We start from the raw sequence: 5,913 nt of genomic DNA, 5'->3' as shown, positions 1-5,913 counted from the left end.
AAAAAAGAAAAAAAAAAAATTGCAAACTGGAGGTGGTGGCACAGGGTTTTAATTCTAACACTTGGGAGGCAGAGGCAGGTGGATGTCTGTAAATTCTAGGTCAGTTTAGTTTTCATATTGAGACTCTGTCTCCAAACAAAAATGTGAAGACAGCTGTCTCTTATTCAGAAGTGGGTAGATGATACCTCTGAGAAGAGAGTATTGTGATTGACAGGACGTAACTTGTCTGTGGTCACTCATAGCTGATAGATGATATGGGGTACCATATCATCCGAGGTACGGGTCAGAAAGTCTTTCCACTAGTGCTTCTCTGACCCTTCAAACAAACATCACCTCCTTTGTTTCCTTTGACTTCTCTAAACAGACTTAGCCCTAACTCTGGGTACTCCAGCAGCAGGCGAAGCACCTTCTGTGTGTATATTGACTGCTTTGTAGGGATTTGTCTCTCTTCCCATGTTACCACATGGCCTAACTTGAGGACCTCAGAAATCTTAAAGAACAAGGTGTAATCCCTATACTTACAGGAGGCTGAGGCAGGAGAACGGCTAGGAGTTCAAGGCCAGCTTGGGACAGAGTAGAACCCTGTCTCAGCACAGAAGTTCTAAAGACGGATCACAGGATGGGGCGGCGGCAGCTCAGCTGGTGGAGCACTGACTAGCATGCATGACGTCCTGGGTTTGATCTCCAGTACCAAAGCAGGCCCGTGGCGCAGGCCTGTAATCCTAGCACTTGGAGAGATGGAAGGCAACTGGTCAGAAGTTCAAGGTCATCCTCTGAGTTCTAGGCCAGCTTGGACTTAATCCCAGCACTCAGGAGACAGAGGCAGGCAGATCTCTGTGAGTTCGAGGTCAGCCTGGTCTACAGAGTGAGTTCCAGGACAGTCAGGGTAATACAGAGAAACCTGTCTTGAAAAAACAAACTCTTGCAGGCTGCAAGAATATATTATAGAGATTCAGCTGTGTATTAAAGCTAAACTTTGACCAGCCAAGGGTCTGTCAAAAGGCAAAGTCATTTATTATGAATATTTGGTGTTATCCAGCCTTTAATATTTCAGCTGTTTTCTGCTATGAAATCCTTGTGTGTCCAGACCAATTGTTAAACAGTTCAGCTCCCCAGACCTGCTGAACCTACTAACTAACCCCCCTGCTGAGACACATAGCTTTGTTTCCTGTGCTAATGAAGCTCAGACCATCCCCTCGGCTTGAAGAGGCCTAGTGGTTCTCCAGAGCAATTGACTGAGAACAAAAGAGGATTTTACATATCAAGAAGAGAGGTAGAATAACATTCCTGAAGAGGCAGAGAACCAGTGCCCAGGGAAAGAATGGGCAGGCATTTTCTGTAGAAACAGACAGAACGGCATGGCAAGAGAGAAGAGTGGACGACAGAAGTTCCGTGGAGGGTAAGCAGATCTCGGGTAGAGTTTTCTGAGTGCCAGGAGTAGAGAGCAGCAGAGATGGAGAAAGAGGATACAGAGGACGAAGATGAGGCTGGAAGCATAGGAGTTTAGTCATTAGCAGGACTATGAGCTGGGGAACTGGACGGAACTGTAGTTATGGAGACAGGATTTCATCCCAGAGAAATAAAGTAGACGGATATAGAGCTTGGTATGTCTAGAGTTACTCCTGCCTTGAACACCTGGTGTAGCTGTAGCTGAATTGATAGAATTTTGTCTTAGAGGAACAAAGTTAGCTGACATAAGAACATAGTGTACGTAGATTTTTCCCCTCAGATATCCCACACCGGACCTAGCTAACCCCCAGACCCCTGGGTACTCCATAACAAACAAATAGATAAACAAAACAAAACAAAATCCATGAAATATTTTAGCTTCTCTAGTCTAGCCTGACCAGCTAATGTAGCTCAGGTTGGCTTTGAACAAGAGGTGATCCCCCTGCCTCCACCTCCCGACTACTACAGTTACAGGTATAAGCCACGCTTGCTCTTTGTTGTTGTTTGTTTGCTTTTTAGTCCAGTCTGGACCCTTCGGATTGTCTGTAGACTTGGCCGTGACAGAAGCAAGGCAATGCATTTCCTCACAAAAAGAAAATAAAACAATGACCGCTTTCTGTTTCAGGTGATTTAATTTTAGCAAAGGGCCTTTCAGATCTTGTCTGCAGTGGGGTGAAGTGGAAGAGGGGATGGAGAGACTGTTTAAACCCAATTTTTAAAAATGCAGAGGTTTGTTTTTACTTCATGTGTGTATTTTGACTGCATGTATATGTGTACCACATGCATGGCTGGCGCCTAAGGAAACCTAGTGTTTGTTTGCTACTAAAAATAAACAAATTAAAGAAGATAACTGGCTGCGTATGTGGGAACTGATCCCCTGGAACTAGAGTTAAAAACAGTCATGAGCTTCAACGTGTGGGTACTGGGAGCTGAACCCAGGTCCTGTGAAGAGCAGCAAGTACCCTTAACCACAGAGTCACCTCTCCGGCACTTCACCTAATTTAAATATATATGCCGGGCAGCCTGGTCTACAGAGCAAAATCTAGGACAGGAACCAAAACTACACAGAGAAACCCTGTCTCGAAACACCAATATATATATATATATACCGGGCGGAGAGTTTGAGGCCAGCCTGGTCTACATAGCAAGTTCCAGGACAGTCAGGGCTACACAAAGAAACCCTGTCGAAAAACAAAAACAAACCACACAAACAGAAAAGAAAGGGAGTCAGAGGTGTTAGCAGAATAATTTAAGGCTAGCCTGGCCCATGCCATGTGTTCCAGGCTAGCCTTGGCCTCAGTGTGTGTGGGTGGGGGTGGAGGTGGTGACTGGGGATGTAGCTCCCTGGCGATGGAGCCCTGCAGTGGGGCAGAGTTTATCTTCAGGTTTTGTCTGAAGCTAAGGCCCTGGGATTGTTCCAGCATTATCCCCTGGGGACGGGGATTGTGTGGGAACGTTCGAGCCAAGGTAGAAATGTCTCAGTCCCAAATGAAATGTAATATAGTTAAGTTATGTGGAGTTGGAGGCACGACTCAGGGATTAAGAGCACAGACTCAGGCAGAGGATGAGAGCGGAGTTCCCAGTCTGCTGAGTACTGTTATTCCAGTGTCCGACTGCTGCCCTCTGCTGGCTTCAGTCAGCATTGCACTCACATTCACATTGGTAAACCCACACTCAAGACATAATTTAAAGAAAACACTTTAAAATTCTTTCAAAAATCATTAAGATAAGCATAAAAATGTTAAAAACAAAAATATCTTTTAAAAATCACTCTAGCTGGGTGGTAATAAATAAATAAATAGACAGATAGATAGATAAAATAAAAATAAAAATCACTCTGTGTTAAATGTATTCAGAAAGCAGCTGTACCCAAGCTTGTCTCCTGAGTAGTTCTCCAGTCTCTGAGCTTTTGTCTGGTGCCTTAGTCTGCTTTCTATCGCCGTGACAAACACCTTGACCAAAAGCAACTTGGGAGGAGAAGGGTCCATTTCGGCTTACACTTACAGCGCCTCACTGATGGAGGTCAGGGCAGGAACCTGGAGGAACTCCTCACGCAGAGGCCTTGGAGGAACTCCTCACGCAGAGGCCTTGGAGGAACTCATGCAGAGGCCTTGGAGGAACTCCTCACGCAGAGGCCTTGGAGGAACTCCTCACGCAGAGGCCTTGGAGGAACTCGCGCAGAGGCCTTGGAGGAACTCACGCAGAGGCCTTGCTCTGCGTGGCTTGCTCAGCCCATTTTCTTATACCACCCAGGACCACCTGCCCAGGGGTGGCGCACCCCAGTGGGCTAATACTTCCACATCCAGTATTATCCAGGAAAATGCCCCGCTGGCTGGCTTACGGGCGATCTGATGAAGGCATTTTCTCAACTGAGGTTCTTCCGTCCAGTTTGACGTTGGCTGGTGTCAAGTTAACAAAAACTAACCACGGTATCTGTTTTGTTTGTTTGCTTGCTTTTTGTTTTTTCTTTGTGATGCTAGGGATGGGACCTGAAGCCTCATGGTAGGAATGCACTGAAATGTATCTCTGTTTCTTAATATTTCTAGTTTAATATATATTGTTTGTTTGTTTGTTTTGGGCAGGCTTTCACTGTGCAGCCCCGGCTAGCCTGGAACTCAGAGAGCCTTCTGCCTCTGCCTTCTTCATTCTGGGATTAAAAAAAAAACAAACCACACCTGACTTTATGTGTTTTCTTTTATATATGGACGTATATATTTCCACTGTCTTCTTTTCTTCAGAAGACAGAACTTAAAAATATACCAGATGATTTTTTTTCTTTTATTTGCATTTATTTTGTGCTGAATTTATTTCCAGGCTATAAGTTTTTGTTTCTTCAGGTTCCTCTAGGACAGCAGTTCTCAACCTGTGGGTTGTGACCTTTGGGGGAGGGTGTCATATTTCAGATATCCTGTATATCAGATATTCACATTATGATTCATAACAGAAGCAAAATCACAGTTATGAAGTAGCAACAAAATAATTTAATAGTTGGGGGTCCCCACAACACGAGGATCTGTACTAAAGGGTCGCAGCGTTAGGAAGGTTGAGAACCACTGTGTCTAAGATGCCTTTTTCTTCTGTGAAACCTCTTCTTTGGGCTTAGGAACAATTTGTTTCTTTTCAATGAGGGTCACCTCCATGTGTCGGGGGAGCTCATGTATGGGTTAATATGATCATGAGTTCTAAAAGTGGGTGCTTTGCCCACCTGGATACGTTCAAAGCCCGGAGAATCCACAGCTAAACCCTTAAGGTGAGCGTTATTCTGCACCGTTAAGCATGCTCAGCAGACCTCAGCAGTGTTTTCAGCCACCGACCTGTGTGCAGTCCCACTGTTCGCCCTGAGCACACGTATCGACACCACCCTTCTGCTTCCTTAACGGTGCACATTGCTTCATTAAAGACATCTTTCAGACACTTGGTGGCTTTTGGATATACATACCTGGGCAGTTTTATAGGTGTCCTTAACTAAGATTTGAACCTCTTGATTTACATAATTTTGTAGGGTTTTTTGGTTCAAGAGAGTGGTGATCCATTTTCACAGGTCAGCTCAGGCTGCTTACAGCAAGAGCCAGAGCCATATAATCCCCGCCCCCCCAGGGTTTCTCTGTGTAACAGCTCTGGCTATCCTGCAACTCCTTCTGTAGACCAGGCTGGCCTCAAACTCACAGAGATCCGCCTGCCTCTGCCTCCCAGTGCTGGGATTAAAGGTGTGCGCCACCACCGCCCAGCCAGATCTTCTTTAAAAAGATTATTCTTTGGGAATAGCATGTGTGTAGTCAATGTATGTAGATCACACCCATTCCCACACCCCCTCCCTCCAATTCCCAACCATCCTTAGCACCACCTCCCAACTTTATGACTTTTTCCCTCATTAACCCATTGAGTCAATCAGTGCTGCCGATATGCACATGAGCCTGCAGGCATTCACTGACGTGGGCACCCTGTGGTGGCACAATCTGTGGGTATAAACATCACTATGTGGAGGGCAGTTTGACAGCATGACCAGTTGACAATAACAGGCCCCCTCGGATGGCCTCTGTCCTCCCAGCCACAGGCTTTCCAGGTTTACAGCTGGACCACGTAGAGACATCTTCTCTCAGAAAAAAAGAAAGAAACAGAATGAAGGAAAATACCGTTTTGTTTATAAAAAATCAAAAGATTCAAACTGATCTATAGTTTGAGGCAGGAAATCAATGGATGTTTGTAAGGGATAAGAAGAAATTCTTTACTAGACCACTTTTTTTTTTTTTACGATTTATTTATTTATTATGTATACAGTGTTCTGTCTGATGTATGCCTGCAGGCCAGAAGAGGGTGCCAGATCTCATTATAGATGATTGTGAGCCACCTTATGGGTGCTGGGAATTGAACTCAGGACCTCTGGAAGAACAGTCAGTGTTCTTAACCTCTGAGTCATCTCTCCAGCCCAGTAGACGACTTTTTAAAAATTACAGATTTAAAAGA

The sequence above is a fragment of the Peromyscus eremicus genome, chromosome 6 (genome assembly GCF_949786415.1).
Source record: "Peromyscus eremicus chromosome 6, PerEre_H2_v1, whole genome shotgun sequence".
NCBI lineage: Eukaryota > Metazoa > Chordata > Mammalia > Rodentia > Cricetidae > Peromyscus > Peromyscus eremicus.
This window is presented reverse-complemented; position numbering follows the sequence as displayed.